The 18891-nt window shown below is 43.4% G+C and overlaps 11 pseudogenes; all 11 read right to left on the minus strand.

Annotated features, from left to right (window-relative positions):
* Positions 1-959: 959 nt before the first annotated feature.
* Positions 960-1224, minus strand: LOC130288581 (U2 spliceosomal RNA; annotated as a pseudogene).
* A 1486-nt stretch (positions 1225-2710) lies between these two features.
* LOC130288107 (U2 spliceosomal RNA) lies at positions 2711-2975 on the minus strand (annotated as a pseudogene).
* Positions 2976-4448: 1473 nt separating this feature from the next.
* Positions 4449-4711, minus strand: LOC130288886 (U2 spliceosomal RNA; annotated as a pseudogene).
* A 1477-nt stretch (positions 4712-6188) lies between these two features.
* LOC130288897 (U2 spliceosomal RNA) lies at positions 6189-6451 on the minus strand (annotated as a pseudogene).
* Positions 6452-7930: 1479 nt separating this feature from the next.
* Positions 7931-8193, minus strand: LOC130288908 (U2 spliceosomal RNA; annotated as a pseudogene).
* Positions 8194-9666: 1473 nt separating this feature from the next.
* LOC130289881 (U2 spliceosomal RNA) lies at positions 9667-9930 on the minus strand (annotated as a pseudogene).
* Positions 9931-11421: 1491 nt separating this feature from the next.
* On the minus strand, positions 11422-11685 carry LOC130287268 (U2 spliceosomal RNA; annotated as a pseudogene).
* Positions 11686-13164: 1479 nt separating this feature from the next.
* Positions 13165-13428, minus strand: LOC130287269 (U2 spliceosomal RNA; annotated as a pseudogene).
* Positions 13429-14895: 1467 nt separating this feature from the next.
* On the minus strand, positions 14896-15159 carry LOC130287270 (U2 spliceosomal RNA; annotated as a pseudogene).
* A 1477-nt stretch (positions 15160-16636) lies between these two features.
* Positions 16637-16900, minus strand: LOC130287271 (U2 spliceosomal RNA; annotated as a pseudogene).
* Positions 16901-18389: 1489 nt separating this feature from the next.
* Positions 18390-18653, minus strand: LOC130287272 (U2 spliceosomal RNA; annotated as a pseudogene).
* Between the last annotated feature and the right edge of the window lie 238 nt (positions 18654-18891).

Here is an 18891-nt window from a genome sequence, read left to right on the forward strand (position 1 = left end):
TGTTAGCTCACACATCACTTGGGTATCCATGGTAACTACCACAACATGGTCATCTGCAGTTTACATCTAGCCCGTGGCATTGAATGGCATTTTAAAAGTGCTAAGGGTCCTGGTGCAATAATCCTCCCATGAGGATCAGCCTCAACGGCTTTGTAGATTGCACTCATGTCAGCAACTCCATATACATTTTTTTTTCTTCATGCTTCTTTCTTCATCCTTTTTTCTTTCTGTCATTCAGACTTTCATTCATTCGATCTCTCTCACTCACTTGCTTTAACTCATTTGTTCTCACTCACTCACTCACTCACTCACTCAATCACTCACTCACTCATTCACTCTCACTCACTCTCACTCTCTCACTCACTCGCTCACTAAGTCAGTCTCTCTCTCTCTCTCTCTTTTTCTTTTTATATATATTTTTTTCCGTCTTCTTCTTCTTCTTCTTCTTCTTCTTCTTCTTCTTCTTCAGACCCTGTCATAGCACTAATGCCTTTCCAATACCACCAGCAGATGGAGACACTCCATTGCAACATTGGTTGTGAGCAGCAGTTTCTAAAAACAAATGCCTCATGGCGGATTTCCCATCCATCAATGGATGGTAAATTTTGTTTTTATCATTCACTGACCACAGAAACCAATGCATGGTCAAGCAACAGCAATGACACACCCTTGTGTATAGGCATGAGACCCTCATGTCATTTAACAGGATTCAGCACCACCCACAAGACAGCTACCTGTCATGTCATGTCAAACCTGCACAGGTGTGCTAGATTATTATTATTTAGTTTTATTTTATTTTTTTACACCAATCAGTGTGCAAACATGGTCATTAAAACGCTAAATGAATAGACGTTCATAAACCAGTCAGTGCAACTCCTCATTTTGGTCTCCAATTCTCAAACTCAAATTCTCACCCACGGAGGATTAAATGAGAATCTTTCTTGTTTAACACTGGAATGGGGTGGTGCACTGTTCACTACCCGAAGATACTGCCACATCGGGTCAATGCATAGGGCGACAGAAGCAAGCTTCCAAATCAGCTCCCTTTCTCAAAAATCCATTTAATTTATGGTCCCCAGATAGGGAACGTATGTATCAGTATGTGCTCACAAGTCACCCAAGTGCAAGTATTCACACAAAAAAAAACGTGCCTCAGGATGCGATCTGTCGCAAGATCCTTTCTTTTTTTTACACTTGATCTAAGCCAAAAGGCCTAGAGGGGATAACCGGGAAAGGGGTGGACCCAACCATGTCCCCTTCATGAGCACTCACATTACTCATAGGAATGGAAGGAAGGCTGGCAGCCAACCAGCCTCCCATACACTTTCTGGGTGGGTGGCAGTCAGCCACCCATACATACATACAGCACAGGCTAAACCCACATCATCACTTAAAAAAAGGACAGGCGACCATTGCACTCTGATGGAGCATTTAGCAATGCAATCCATAGCCTGGCTTTTGCCTGAACCCCCATCACTCCTCCTCTTGCATATAAGACAATATTTCAGATCTGCATATGAAAACAACACGCCTACCTTTGTTGCACATAGCTGCCTGCCTGTCTCTAGTTACCCCACTGGCTGTAGCTGCGTCCCTTCCGACATGGAATAACACCAACTGTAACGATAAACTGAAAATTAACAGTATAAACCTGCATCATTTTGGACTCTGGTATTTGCTGAATCCGGGTGACCTGACAATCGATGGTGGTGCCGCTGGTGATTCTGGCCTTCTTGGAATCTGTTGGGCCTATGTGTTAGCTCACACATCACTTGGGTATCCATGGTAACTACCACAACATGGTCATCTGCAGTTTACATCTAGCCCGTGGCATTGAATGGCATTTTAAAAGTGCTAAGGGTCCTGGTGCAATAATCCTCCCATGAGGATCAGCCTCAACGGCTTTGTAGATTGCACTCATGTCAGCAACTCCATATACATTTTTTTTTCTTCATGCTTCTTTCTTCATCCTTTTTTCTTTCTGTCATTCAGACTTTCATTCATTCGATCTCTCTCACTCACTTGCTTTAACTCATTTGTTCTCACTCACTCACTCACTCACTCACTCAATCACTCACTCACTCATTCACTCTCACTCACTCTCACTCTCTCACTCACTCGCTCACTAAGTCAGTCTCTCTCTCTCTCTCTCTTTTTCTTTTTATATATATTTTTTTCCGTCTTCTTCTTCTTCTTCTTCTTCTTCTTCTTCTTCTTCAGACCCTGTCATAGCACTAATGCCTTTCCAATACCACCAGCAGATGGAGACACTCCATTGCAACATTGGTTGTGAGCAGCAGTTTCTAAAAACAAATGCCTCATGGCGGATTTCCCATCCATCAATGGATGGTAAATTTTGTTTTTATCATTCACTGACCACAGAAACCAATGCATGGTCAAGCAACAGCGATGACACACCCTTGTGTATAGGCATGAGACCCTCATGTCATTTAACAGGATTCAGCACCACCCACAAGACAGCTACCTGTCATGTCATGTCAAACCTGCACAGGTGTGCTAGATTATTATTATTTAGTTTTATTTTATTTTTTTACACCAATCAGTGTGCAAACATGGTCATTAAAACGCTAAATGAATAGACGTTCATAAACCAGTCAGTGCAACTCCTCATTTTGGTCTCCAATTCTCAAACTCAAATTCTCACCCACGGAGGATTAAATGAGAATCTTTCTTGTTTAACACTGGAATGGGGTGGTGCACTGTTCACTACCCGAAGATACTGCCACATCGGGTCAATGCATAGGGCGACAGAAGCAAGCTTCCAAATCAGCTCCCTTTCTCAAAAATCCATTTAATTTATGGTCCCCAGATAGGGAACGTATGTATCAGTATGTGCTCACAAGTCACCCAAGTGCAAGTATTCACACAAAAAAAAAACGTGCCTCAGGATGCGATCTGTCGCAAGATCCTTTCTTTTTTTACACTTGATCTAAGCCAAAAGGCCTAGAGGGGATAACCGGGAAAGGGGTGGACCCAACCATGTCCCCTTCATGAGCACTCACATTACTCATAGGAATGGAAGGAAGGCTGGCAGCCAACCAGCCTCCCATACACTTTCTGGGTGGGTGGCAGTCAGCCACCCATACATACATACAGCACAGGCTAAACCCACATCATCACTTAAAAAAAGGACAGGCGACCATTGCACTCTGATGGAGCATTTAGCAATGCAATCCATAGCCTGGCTTTTGCCTGAACCCCCATCACTCCTCCTCTTGCATATAAGACAATATTTCAGATCTGCATATGAAAACAACACGCCTACCTTTGTTGCACATAGCTGCCTGCCTGTCTCTAGTTACCCCACTGGCTGTAGCTGCGTCCCTTCCGACATGGAATAACACCAACTGTAACGATAAACTGAAAATTAACAGTATAAACCTGCATCATTTTGGACTCTGGTATTTGCTGAATCCGGGTGACCTGACAATCGATGGTGGTGCCGCTGGTGATTCTGGCCTTCTTGGAATCTGTTGGGCCTATGTGTTAGCTCACACATCACTTGGGTATCCATGGTAACTACCACAACATGGTCATCTGCAGTTTACATCTAGCCCGTGGCATTGAAAGGCATTTTAAAAGTGCTAAGGGTCCTGGTGCAATAATCCTCCCATGAGGATCAGCCTCAACGGCTTTGTAGATTGCACTCATGTCAGCAACTCCATATACATTTTTTTTTCTTCATGCTTCTTTCTTCATCCTTTTTTCTTTCTGTCATTCAGACTTTCATTCATTCGATCTCTCTCACTCACTTGCTTTAACTCATTTGTTCTCACTCACTCACTCACTCACTCAATCACTCACTCACTCATTCACTCTCACTCACTCTCACTCTCTCACTCACTCGCTCACTAAGTCAGTCTCTCTCTCTCTCTCTCTTTTTCTTTTTATATATATTTTTTTCCGTCTTCTTCTTCTTCTTCTTCTTCTTCTTCAGACCCTGTCATAGCACTAATGCCTTTCCAATACCACCAGCAGATGGAGACACTCCATTGCAACATTGGTTGTGAGCAGCAGTTTCTAAAAACAAATGCCTCATGGCGGATTTCCCATCCATCAATGGATGGTAAATTTTGTTTTTATCATTCACTGACCACAGAAACCAATGCATGGTCAAGCAACAGCAATGACACACCCTTGTGTATAGGCATGAGACCCTCATGTCATTTAACAGGATTCAGCACCACCCACAAGACAGCTACCTGTCATGTCATGTCAAACCTGCACAGGTGTGCTAGATTATTATTATTTAGTTTTATTTTATTTTTTTACACCAATCAGTGTGCAAACATGGTCATTAAAACGCTAAATGAATAGACGTTCATAAACCAGTCAGTGCAACTCCTCATTTTGGTCTCCAATTCTCAAACTCAAATTCTCACCCACGGAGGATTAAATGAGAATCTTTCTTGTTTAACACTGGAATGGGGTGGTGCACTGTTCACTACCCGAAGATACTGCCACATCGGGTCAATGCATAGGGCGACAGAAGCAAGCTTCCAAATCAGCTCCCTTTCTCAAAAATCCATTTAATTTATGGTCCCCAGATAGGGAACGTATGTATCAGTATGTGCTCACAAGTCACCCAAGTGCAAGTATTCACACAAAAAAAACGTGCCTCAGGATGCGATCTGTCGCAAGATCCTTTCTTTTTTTACACTTGATCTAAGCCAAAAGGCCTAGAGGGGATAACCGGGAAAGGGGTGGACCCAACCATGTCCCCTTCATGAGCACTCACATTACTCATAGGAATGGAAGGAAGGCTGGCAGCCAACCAGCCTCCCATACACTTTCTGGGTGGGTGGCAGTCAGCCACCCATACATACATACAGCACAGGCTAAACCCACATCATCACTTAAAAAAAGGACAGGCGACCATTGCACTCTGATGGAGCATTTAGCAATGCAATCCATAGCCTGGCTTTTGCCTGAACCCCCATCACTCCTCCTCTTGCATATAAGACAATATTTCAGATCTGCATATGAAAACAACACGCCTACCTTTGTTGCACATAGCTGCCTGCCTGTCTCTAGTTACCCCACTGGCTGTAGCTGCGTCCCTTCCGACATGGAATAACACCAACTGTAACGATAAACTGAAAATTAACAGTATAAACCTGCATCATTTTGGACTCTGGTATTTGCTGAATCCGGGTGACCTGACAATCGATGGTGGTGCCGCTGGTGATTCTGGCCTTCTTGGAATCTGTTGGGCCTATGTGTTAGCTCACACATCACTTGGGTATCCATGGTAACTACCACAACATGGTCATCTGCAGTTTACATCTAGCCCGTGGCATTGAATGGCATTTTAAAAGTGCTAAGGGTCCTGGTGCAATAATCCTCCCATGAGGATCAGCCTCAACGGCTTTGTAGATTGCACTCATGTCAGCAACTCCATATACATTTTTTTTTCTTCATGCTTCTTTCTTCATCCTTTTTTCTTTCTGTCATTCAGACTTTCATTCATTCGATCTCTCTCACTCACTTGCTTTAACTCATTTGTTCTCACTCACTCACTCACTCACTCAATCACTCACTCACTCATTCACTCTCACTCACTCTCACTCTCTCTCACTCGCTCACTAAGTCAGTCTCTCTCTCTCTCTCTCTTTTTCTTTTTATATATATTTTTTTCCGTCTTCTTCTTCTTCTTCTTCTTCTTCTTCTTCTTCAGACCCTGTCATAGCACTAATGCCTTTCCAATACCACCAGCAGATGGAGACACTCCATTGCAACATTGGTTGTGAGCAGCAGTTTCTAAAAACAAATGCCTCATGGCGGATTTCCCATCCATCAATGGATGGTAAATTTTGTTTTTATCATTCACTGACCACAGAAACCAATGCATGGTCAAGCAACAGCAATGACACACCCTTGTGTATAGGCATGAGACCCTCATGTCATTTAACAGGATTCAGCACCACCCACAAGACAGCTACCTGTCATGTCATGTCAAACCTGCACAGGTGTGCTAGATTATTATTATTTAGTTTTATTTTATTTTTTTACACCAATCAGTGTGCAAACATGGTCATTAAAACGCTAAATGAATAGACGTTCATAAACCAGTCAGTGCAACTCCTCATTTTGGTCTCCAATTCTCAAACTCAAATTCTCACCCACGGAGGATTAAATGAGAATCTTTCTTGTTTAACACTGGAATGGGGTGGTGCACTGTTCACTACCCGAAGATACTGCCACATCGGGTCAATGCATAGGGCGACAGAAGCAAGCTTCCAAATCAGCTCCCTTTCTCAAAAATCCATTTAATTTATGGTCCCCAGATAGGGAACGTATGTATCAGTATGTGCTCACAAGTCACCCAAGTGCAAGTATTCACACAAAAAAAACGTGCCTCAGGATGCGATCTGTCGCAAGATCCTTTCTTTTTTTACACTTGATCTAAGCCAAAAGGCCTAGAGGGGATAACCGGGAAAGGGGTGGACCCAACCATGTCCCCTTCATGAGCACTCACATTACTCATAGGAATGGAAGGAAGGCTGGCAGCCAACCAGCCTCCCATACACTTTCTGGGTGGGTGGCAGTCAGCCACCCATACATACATACAGCACAGGCTAAACCCACATCATCACTTAAAAAAAGGACAGGCGACCATTGCACTCTGATGGAGCATTTAGCAATGCAATCCATAGCCTGGCTTTTGCCTGAACCCCCATCACTCCTCCTCTTGCATATAAGACAATATTTCAGATCTGCATATGAAAACAACACGCCTACCTTTGTTGCACATAGCTGCCTGCCTGTCTCTAGTTACCCCACTGGCTGTAGCTGCGTCCCTTCCGACATGGAATAACACCAACTGTAACGATAAACTGAAAATTAACAGTATAAACCTGCATCATTTTGGACTCTGGTATTTGCTGAATCCGGGTGACCTGACAATCGATGGTGGTGCCGCTGGTGATTCTGGCCTTCTTGGAATCTGTTGGGCCTATGTGTTAGCTCACACATCACTTGGGTATCCATGGTAACTACCACAACATGGTCATCTGCAGTTTACATCTAGCCCGTGGCATTGAATGGCATTTTAAAAGTGCTAAGGGTCCTGGTGCAATAATCCTCCCATGAGGATCAGCCTCAACGGCTTTGTAGATTGCACTCATGTCAGCAACTCCATATACATTTTTTTTTCTTCATGCTTCTTTCTTCATCCTTTTTTCTTTCTGTCATTCAGACTTTCATTCATTCGATCTCTCTCACTCACTTGCTTTAACTCATTTGTTCTCACTCACTCACTCACTCACTCAATCACTCACTCACTCATTCACTCTCACTCACTCTCACTCTCTCACTCACTCGCTCACTAAGTCAGTCTCTCTCTCTCTCTCTCTTTTTCTTTTTATATATATTTTTTTCCGTCTTCTTCTTCTTCTTCTTCTTCTTCTTCTTCTTCAGACCCTGTCATAGCACTAATGCCTTTCCAATACCACCAGCAGATGGAGACACTCCATTGCAACATTGGTTGTGAGCAGCAGTTTCTAAAAACAAATGCCTCATGGCGGATTTCCCATCCATCAATGGATGGTAAATTTTGTTTTTATCATTCACTGACCACAGAAACCAATGCATGGTCAAGCAACAGCAATGACACACCCTTGTGTATAGGCATGAGACCCTCATGTCATTTAACAGGATTCAGCACCACCCACAAGACAGCTACCTGTCATGTCATGTCAAACCTGCACAGGTGTGCTAGATTATTATTATTTAGTTTTATTTTATTTTTTTACACCAATCAGTGTGCAAACATGGTCATTAAAACGCTAAATGAATAGACGTTCATAAACCAGTCAGTGCAACTCCTCATTTTGGTCTCCAATTCTCAAACTCAAATTCTCACCCACGGAGGATTAAATGAGAATCTTTCTTGTTTAACACTGGAATGGGGTGGTGCACTGTTCACTACCCGAAGATACTGCCACATCGGGTCAATGCATAGGGCGACAGAAGCAAGCTTCCAAATCAGCTCCCTTTCTCAAAAATCCATTTAATTTATGGTCCCCAGATAGGGAACGTATGTATCAGTATGTGCTCACAAGTCACCCAAGTGCAAGTATTCACACAAAAAAAACGTGCCTCAGGATGCGATCTGTCGCAAGATCCTTTCTTTTTTTACACTTGATCTAAGCCAAAAGGCCTAGAGGGGATAACCGGGAAAGGGGTGGACCCAACCATGTCCCCTTCATGAGCACTCACATTACTCATAGGAATGGAAGGAAGGCTGGCAGCCAACCAGCCTCCCATACACTTTCTGGGTGGGTGGCAGTCAGCCACCCATACATACATACAGCACAGGCTAAACCCACATCATCACTTAAAAAAAGGACAGGCGACCATTGCACTCTGATGGAGCATTTAGCAATGCAATCCATAGCCTGGCTTTTGCCTGAACCCCCATCACTCCTCCTCTTGCATATAAGACAATATTTCAGATCTGCATATGAAAACAACACGCCTACCTTTGTTGCACATAGCTGCCTGCCTGTCTCTAGTTACCCCACTGGCTGTAGCTGCGTCCCTTCCGACATGGAATAACACCAACTGTAACGATAAACTGAAAATTAACAGTATAAACCTGCATCATTTTGGACTCTGGTATTTGCTGAATCCGGGTGACCTGACAATCGATGGTGGTGCCGCTGGTGATTCTGGCCTTCTTGGAATCTGTTGGGCCTATGTGTTAGCTCACACATCACTTGGGTATCCATGGTAACTACCACAACATGGTCATCTGCAGTTTACATCTAGCCCGTGGCATTGAATGGCATTTTAAAAGTGCTAAGGGTCCTGGTGCAATAATCCTCCCATGAGGATCAGCCTCAACGGCTTTGTAGATTGCACTCATGTCAGCAACTCCATATACATTTTTTTTTCTTCATGCTTCTTTCTTCATCCTTTTTTCTTTCTGTCATTCAGACTTTCATTCATTCGATCTCTCTCACTCACTTGCTTTAACTCATTTGTTCTCACTCACTCACTCACTCACTCAATCACTCACTCACTCATTCACTCTCACTCACTCTCACTCTCTCACTCACTCGCTCACTAAGTCAGTCTCTCTCTCTCTCTCTCTTTTTCTTTTTATATATATTTTTTTCCGTCTTCTTCTTCTTCTTCTTCTTCTTCTTCAGACCCTGTCATAGCACTAATGCCTTTCCAATACCACCAGCAGATGGAGACACTCCATTGCAACATTGGTTGTGAGCAGCAGTTTCTAAAAACAAATGCCTCATGGCGGATTTCCCATCCATCAATGGATGGTAAATTTTGTTTTTATCATTCACTGACCACAGAAACCAATGCATGGTCAAGCAACAGCAATGACACACCCTTGTGTATAGGCATGAGACCCTCATGTCATTTAACAGGATTCAGCACCACCCACAAGACAGCTACCTGTCATGTCATGTCAAACCTGCACAGGTGTGCTAGATTATTATTATTTAGTTTTATTTTATTTTTTTACACCAATCAGTGTGCAAACATGGTCATTAAAACGCTAAATGAATAGACGTTCATAAACCAGTCAGTGCAACTCATCATTTTGGTCTCCAATTCTCAAACTCAAATTCTCACCCACGGAGGATTAAATGAGAATCTTTCTTGTTTAACACTGGAATGGGGTGGTGCACTGTTCACTACCCGAAGATACTGCCACATCGGGTCAATGCATAGGGCGACAGAAGCAAGCTTCCAAATCAGCTCCCTTTCTCAAAAATCCATTTAATTTATGGTCCCCAGATAGGGAACGTATGTATCAGTATGTGCTCACAAGTCACCCAAGTGCAAGTATTCACACAAAAAAAAACGTGCCTCAGGATGCGATATGTCGCAAGATCCTTTCTTTTTTTACACTTGATCTAAGCCAAAAGGCCTAGAGGGGATAACCGGGAAAGGGGTGGACCCAACCATGTCCCCTTCATGAGCACTCACATTACTCATAGGAATGGAAGGAAGGCTGGCAGCCAACCAGCCTCCCATACACTTTCTGGGTGGGTGGCAGTCAGCCACCCATACATACATACAGCACAGGCTAAACCCACATCATCACTTAAAAAAAGGACAGGCGACCATTGCACTCTGATGGAGCATTTAGCAATGCAATCCATAGCCTGGCTTTTGCCTGAACCCCCATCACTCCTCCTCTTGCATATAAGACAATATTTCAGATCTGCATATGAAAACAACACGCCTACCTTTGTTGCACATAGCTGCCTGCCTGTCTCTAGTTACCCCACTGGCTGTAGCTGCGTCCCTTCCGACATGGAATAACACCAACTGTAACGATAAACTGAAAATTAACAGTATAAACCTGCATCATTTTGGACTCTGGTATTTGCTGAATCCGGGTGACCTGACAATCGATGGTGGTGCCGCTGGTGATTCTGGCCTTCTTGGAATCTGTTGGGCCTATGTGTTAGCTCACACATCACTTGGGTATCCATGGTAACTACCACAACATGGTCATCTGCAGTTTACATCTAGCCCGTGGCATTGAATGGCATTTTAAAAGTGCTAAGGGTCCTGGTGCAATAATCCTCCCATGAGGATCAGCCTCAACGGCTTTGTAGATTGCACTCATGTCAGCAACTCCATATACATTTTTTTTTCTTCATGCTTCTTTCTTCATCCTTTTTTCTTTCTGTCATTCAGACTTTCATTCATTCGATCTCTCTCACTCACTTGCTTTAACTCATTTGTTCTCACTCACTCACTCACTCACTCAATCACTCACTCACTCATTCACTCTCACTCACTCTCACTCTCTCACTCACTCGCTCACTAAGTCAGTCTCTCTCTCTCTCTCTCTTTTTCTTTTTATATATATTTTTTTCCGTCTTCTTCTTCTTCTTCTTCTTCTTCTTCTTCTTCTTCTTCTTCTTCAGACCCTGTCATAGCACTAATGCCTTTCCAATACCACCAGCAGATGGAGACACTCCATTGCAACATTGGTTGTGAGCAGCAGTTTCTAAAAACAAATGCCTCATGGCGGATTTCCCATCCATCAATGGATGGTAAATTTTGTTTTTATCATTCACTGACCACAGAAACCAATGCATGGTCAAGCAACAGCAATGACACACCCTTGTGTATAGGCATGAGACCCTCATGTCATTTAACAGGATTCAGCACCACCCACAAGACAGCTACCTGTCATGTCATGTCAAACCTGCACAGGTGTGCTAGATTATTATTATTTAGTTTTATTTTATTTTTTTACACCAATCAGTGTGCAAACATGGTCATTAAAACGCTAAATGAATAGACGTTCATAAACCAGTCAGTGCAACTCCTCATTTTGGTCTCCAATTCTCAAACTCAAATTCTCACCCACGGAGGATTAAATGAGAATCTTTCTTGTTTAACACTGGAATGGGGTGGTGCACTGTTCACTACCCGAAGATACTGCCACATCGGGTCAATGCATAGGGCGACAGAAGCAAGCTTCCAAATCAGCTCCCTTTCTCAAAAATCCATTTAATTTATGGTCCCCAGATAGGGAACGTATGTATCAGTATGTGCTCACAAGTCACCCAAGTGCAAGTATTCACACAAAAAAAAACGTGCCTCAGGATGCGATCTGTCGCAAGATCCTTTCTTTTTTTACACTTGATCTAAGCCAAAAGGCCTAGAGGGGATAACCGGGAAAGGGGTGGACCCAACCATGTCCCCTTCATGAGCACTCACATTACTCATAGGAATGGAAGGAAGGCTGGCAGCCAACCAGCCTCCCATACACTTTCTGGGTGGGTGGCAGTCAGCCACCCATACATACATACAGCACAGGCTAAACCCACATCATCACTTAAAAAAAGGACAGGCGACCATTGCACTCTGATGGAGCATTTAGCAATGCAATCCATAGCCTGGCTTTTGCCTGAACCCCCATCACTCCTCCTCTTGCATATAAGACAATATTTCAGATCTGCATATGAAAACAACACGCCTACCTTTGTTGCACATAGCTGCCTGCCTGTCTCTAGTTACCCCACTGGCTGTAGCTGCGTCCCTTCCGACATGGAATAACACCAACTGTAACGATAAACTGAAAATTAACAGTATAAACCTGCATCATTTTGGACTCTGGTATTTGCTGAATCCGGGTGACCTGACAATCGATGGTGGTGCCGCTGGTGATTCTGGCCTTCTTGGAATCTGTTGGGCCTATGTGTTAGCTCACACATCACTTGGGTATCCATGGTAACTACCACAACATGGTCATCTGCAGTTTACATCTAGCCCGTGGCATTGAATGGCATTTTAAAAGTGCTAAGGGTCCTGGTGCAATAATCCTCCCATGAGGATCAGCCTCAACGGCTTTGTAGATTGCACTCATGTCAGCAACTCCATATACATTTTTTTTTCTTCATGCTTCTTTCTTCATCCTTTTTTCTTTCTGTCATTCAGACTTTCATTCATTCGATCTCTCTCACTCACTTGCTTTAACTCATTTTTTCTCACTCACTCACTCACTCACTCAATCACTCACTCACTCATTCACTCTCACTCACTCTCACTCTCTCACTCACTCGCTCACTAAGTCAGTCTCTCTCTCTCTCTCTCTTTTTCTTTTTATATATATTTTTTTCCGTCTTCTTCTTCTTCTTCTTCTTCTTCTTCTTCTTCAGACCCTGTCATAGCACTAATGCCTTTCCAATACCACCAGCAGATGGAGACACTCCATTGCAACATTGGTTGTGAGCAGCAGTTTCTAAAAACAAATGCCTCATGGCGGATTTCCCATCCATCAATGGATGGTAAATTTTGTTTTTATCATTCACTGACCACAGAAACCAATGCATGGTCAAGCAACAGCAATGACACACCCTTGTGTATAGGCATGAGACCCTCATGTCATTTAACAGGATTCAGCACCACCCACAAGACAGCTACCTGTCATGTCATGTCAAACCTGCACAGGTGTGCTAGATTATTATTATTTAGTTTTATTTTATTTTTTTACACCAATCAGTGTGCAAACATGGTCATTAAAACGCTAAATGAATAGACGTTCATAAACCAGTCAGTGCAACTCCTCATTTTGGTCTCCAATTCTCAAACTCAAATTCTCACCCACGGAGGATTAAATGAGAATCTTTCTTGTTTAACACTGGAATGGGGTGGTGCACTGTTCACTACCCGAAGATACTGCCACATCGGGTCAATGCATAGGGCGACAGAAGCAAGCTTCCAAATCAGCTCCCTTTCTCAAAAATCCATTTAATTTATGGTCCCCAGATAGGGAACGTATGTATCAGTATGTGCTCACAAGTCACCCAAGTGCAAGTATTCACACAAAAAAAAACGTGCCTCAGGATGCGATCTGTCGCAAGATCCTTTCTTTTTTTACACTTGATCTAAGCCAAAAGGCCTAGAGGGGATAACCGGGAAAGGGGTGGACCCAACCATGTCCCCTTCATGAGCACTCACATTACTCATAGGAATGGAAGGAAGGCTGGCAGCCAACCAGCCTCCCATACACTTTCTGGGTGGGTGGCAGTCAGCCACCCATACATACATACAGCACAGGCTAAACCCACATCATCACTTAAAAAAAGGACAGGCGACCATTGCACTCTGATGGAGCATTTAGCAATGCAATCCATAGCCTGGCTTTTGCCTGAACCCCCATCACTCCTCCTCTTGCATATAAGACAATATTTCAGATCTGCATATGAAAACAACACGCCTACCTTTGTTGCACATAGCTGCCTGCCTGTCTCTAGTTACCCCACTGGCTGTAGCTGCGTCCCTTCCGACATGGAATAACACCAACTGTAACGATAAACTGAAAATTAACAGTATAAACCTGCATCATTTTGGACTCTGGTATTTGCTGAATCCGGGTGACCTGACAATCGATGGTGGTGCCGCTGGTGATTCTGGCCTTCTTGGAATCTGTTGGGCCTATGTGTTAGCTCACACATCACTTGGGTATCCATGGTAACTACCACAACATGGTCATCTGCAGTTTACATCTAGCCCGTGGCATTGAATGGCATTTTAAAAGTGCTAAGGGTCCTGGTGCAATAATCCTCCCATGAGGATCAGCCTCAACGGCTTTGTAGATTGCACTCATGTCAGCAACTCCATATACATTTTTTTTTCTTCATGCTTCTTTCTTCATCCTTTTTTCTTTCTGTCATTCAGACTTTCATTCATTCGATCTCTCTCACTCACTTGCTTTAACTCATTTGTTCTCACTCACTCACTCACTCACTCAATCACTCACTCACTCATTCACTCTCACTCACTCTCACTCTCTCACTCACTCGCTCACTAAGTCAGTCTCTCTCTCTCTCTCTCTTTTTCTTTTTATATATATTTTTTTCCGTCTTCTTCTTCTTCTTCTTCTTCAGACCCTGTCATAGCACTAATGCCTTTCCAATACCACCAGCAGATGGAGACACTCCATTGCAACATTGGTTGTGAGCAGCAGTTTCTAAAAACAAATGCCTCATGGCGGATTTCCCATCCATCAATGGATGGTAAATTTTGTTTTTATCATTCACTGACCACAGAAACCAATGCATGGTCAAGCAACAGCAATGACACACCCTTGTGTATAGGCATGAGACCCTCATGTCATTTAACAGGATTCAGCACCACCCACAAGACAGCTACCTGTCATGTCATGTCAAACCTGCACAGGTGTGCTAGATTATTATTATTTAGTTTTATTTTATTTTTTTACACCAATCAGTGTGCAAACATGGTCATTAAAACGCTAAATGAATAGACGTTCATAAACCAGTCAGTGCAACTCATCATTTTGGTCTCCAATTCTCAAACTCAAATTCTCACCCACGGAGGATTAAATGAGAATCTTTCTTGTTTAACACTGGAATGGGGTGGTGCACTGTTCACTACCCGAAGATACTGCCACATCGGGTCAATGCATAGGGCGACAGAAGCAAGCTTCCAAATCAGCTCCCTTTCTCAAAAATCCATTTAATTTATGGTCCCCAGATAGGGAACGTATGTATCAGTATGTGCTCACAAGTCACCCAAGTGCAAGTATTCACACAAAAAAAAACGTGCCTCAGGATGCGATCTGTCGCAAGATCCTTTCTTTTTTTACACTTGATCTAAGCCAAAAGGCCTAGAGGGGATAACCGGGAAAGGGGTGGACCCAACCATGTCCCCTTCATGAGCACTCACATTACTCATAGGAATGGAAGGAAGGCTGGCAGCCAACCAGCCTCCCATACACTTTCTGGGTGGGTGGCAGTCAGCCACCCATACATACATACAGCACAGGCTAAACCCACATCATCACTTAAAAAAAGGACAGGCGACCATTGCACTCTGATGGAGCATTTAGCAATGCAATCCATAGCCTGGCTTTTGCCTGAACCCCCATCACTCCTCCTCTTGCATATAAGACAATATTTCAGATCTGCATATGAAAACAACACGCCTACCTTTGTTGCACATAGCTGCCTGCCTGTCTCTAGTTACCCCACTGGCTGTAGCTGCGTCCCTTCCGACATGGAATAACACCAACTGTAACGATAAACTGAAAATTAACAGTATAAACCTGCATCATTTTGGACTCTGGTATTTGCTGAATCCGGGTGACCTGACAATCGATGGTGGTGCCGCTGGTGATTCTGGCCTTCTTGGAATCTGTTGGGCCTATGTGTTAGCTCACACATCACTTGGGTATCCATGGTAACTACCACAACATGGTCATCTGCAGTTTACATCTAGCCCGTGGCATTGAATGGCATTTTAAAAGTGCTAAGGGTCCTGGTGCAATAATCCTCCCATGAGGATCAGCCTCAACGGCTTTGTAGATTGCACTCATGTCAGCAACTCCATATACATTTTTTTTTCTTCATGCTTCTTTCTTCATCCTTTTTTCTTTCTGTCATTCAGACTTTCATTCATTCGATCTCTCTCACTCACTTGCTTTAACTCATTTGTTCTCACTCACTCACTCACTCACTCACTCAATCACTCACTCACTCATTCACTCTCACTCACTCTCACTCTCTCACTCACTCGCTCACTAAGTCAGTCTCTCTCTCTCTCTCTCTTTTTCTTTTTATATATATTTTTTTCCGTCTTCTTCTTCTTCTTCTTCTTCTTCTTCAGACCCTGTCATAGCACTAATGCCTTTCCAATACCACCAGCAGATGGAGACACTCCATTGCAACATTGGTTGTGAGCAGCAGTTTCTAAAAACAAATGCCTCATGGCGGATTTCCCATCCATCAATGGATGGTAAATTTTGTTTTTATCATTCACTGACCACAGAAACCAATGCATGGTCAAGCAACAGCAATGACACACCCTTGTGTATAGGCATGAGACCCTCATGTCATTTAACAGGATTCAGCACCACCCACAAGACAGCTACCTGTCATGTCATGTCAAACCTGCACAGGTGTGCTAGATTATTATTATTTAGTTTTATTTTATTTTTTTACACCAATCAGTGTGCAAACATGGTCATTAAAACGCTAAATGAATAGACGTTCATAAACCAGTCAGTGCAACTCATCATTTTGGTCTCCAATTCTCAAACTCAAATTCTCACCCACGGAGGATTAAATGAGAATCTTTCTTGTTTAACACTGGAATGGGGTGGTGCACTGTTCACTACCCGAAGATACTGCCACATCGGGTCAATGCATAGGGCGACAGAAGCAAGCTTCCAAATCAGCTCCCTTTCTCAAAAATCCATTTAATTTATGGTCCCCAGATAGGGAACGTATGTATCAGTATGTGCTCACAAGTCACCCAAGTGCAAGTATTCACACAAAAAAAAACGTGCCTCAGGATGCGATCTGTCGCAAGATCCTTTCTTTTTTTACACTTGATCTAAGCCAAAAGGCCTAGAGGGGATAACCGGGAAAGGGGTGGACCCAACCATGTCCCCTTCATGAGCACTCACATTACTCATAGGAATGGAAGGAAGGCTGGCAGCCAACCAGCCTCCCATACACTTTCTGGGTGGGTGGCAGTCAGCCACCCATACATACATACAGCACAGGCTAAACCCACATCATCACTTAAAAAAAGGACAGGCGACCATTGCACTCTGATGGAGCATTTAGCAATGCAATCCATAGCCTGGCTTTTGCCTGAACCCCCATCACTCCTCCTCTTGCATATAAGACAATATTTCAGATCTGCATATGAAAACAACACGCCTACCTTTGTTGCACATAGCTGCCTGCCTGTCTCTAGTTACCCCACTGGCTGTAGCTGCGTCCCTTCCGACATGGAATAACACCAACTGTAACGATAAACTGAAAATTAACAGTATAAACCTGCATCATTTTGGACTCTGGTATTTGCTGAATCCGGGTGACCTGACAATCGATGGTGGTGCCGCTGGTGATTCTGGCCTTCTTGGAATCTGTTGGGCCTATGTGTTAGCTCACACATCACTTGGGTATCCATGGTAACTACCACAACATGGTCATCTGCAGTTTACATCTAGCCCGTGGCATTGAATGGCATTTTAAAAGTGCTAAGGGTCCTGGTGCAATAATCCTCCCATGAGGATCAGCCTCAACGGCTTTGTAGATTGCACTCATGTCAGCAACTCCATATACATTTTTTTTTCTTCATGCTTCTTTCTTCATCCTTTTTTCTTTCTGTCATTCAGACTTTCATTCATTCGATCTCTCTCACTCACTTGCTTTAACTCATTTGTTCTCACTCACTCACTCACTCACTCACTCAATCACTCACTCACTCATTCACTCTCACTCACTCTCACTCTCTCACTCACTCGCTCACTAAGTCAGTCTCTCTCTCTCTCTCTCTTTTTCTTTTTATATATATTTTTTTCCGTCTTCTTCTTCTTCTTCTTCTTCTTCTTCTTCTTCTTCTTCAGACCCTGTCATAGCACTAATGCCTTTCCAATACCACCAGCAGATGGAGACACTCCATTGCAACATTGGTTGTGAGCAGCAGTTTCTAAAAACAAATGCCTCATGGCGGATTTCCCATCCATCAATGGATGGTAAATTTTGTTTTTATCATTCACTGACCACAGAAACCAATGCATGGTCAAGCAACAGCAATGACACACCCTTGTGTATAGGCATGAGACCCTCATGTCATTTAACAGGATTCAGCACCACCCACAAGACAGCTACCTGTCATGTCATGTCAAACCTGCACAGGTGTGCTAGATTATTATTATTTAGTTTTATTTTATTTTTTTACACCAATCAGTGTGCAAACATGGTCATTAAAACGCTAAATGAATAGACGTTCATAAACCAGTCAGTGCAACTCATCATTTTGGTCTCCAATTCTCAAACTCAAATTCTCACCCACGGAGGATTAAATGAGAATCTTTCTTGTTTAACACTGGAATGGGGTGGTGCACTGTTCACTACCCGAAGATACTGCCACATCGGGTCAATGCATAGGGCGACAGAAGCAAGCTTCCAAATCAGCTCCCTTTCTCAAAAATCCATTTAATTTATGGTCCCCAGATAGGGAACGTATGTATCAGTATGTGCTCACAAGTCACCCAAGTGCAAGTATTCACACAAAAAAAAACGTGCCTCAGGATGCGATCTGTCGCAAGATCCTTTCTTTTTTTACACTTGATCTAAGCCAAAAGGCCTAGAGGGGATAACCGGGAAAGGGGTGGACCCAACCATGTCCCCTTCATGAGCACTCACATTACTCATAGGAATGGAAGGAAGGCTGGCAGCCAACCAGCCTCCCATACACTTTCTGGGTGGGTGGCAGTCAGCCACCCATACATACATACAGCACAGGCTAAACCCACATCATCACTTAAAAAAAGGACAGGCGACCATTGCACTCTGATGGAGCATTTAGCAATGCAATCCATAGCCTGGCTTTTGC

This window comes from Hyla sarda, chromosome 8, assembly GCF_029499605.1.
Source record: "Hyla sarda isolate aHylSar1 chromosome 8, aHylSar1.hap1, whole genome shotgun sequence".
Classification (NCBI taxonomy): domain Eukaryota; kingdom Metazoa; phylum Chordata; class Amphibia; order Anura; family Hylidae; genus Hyla; species Hyla sarda.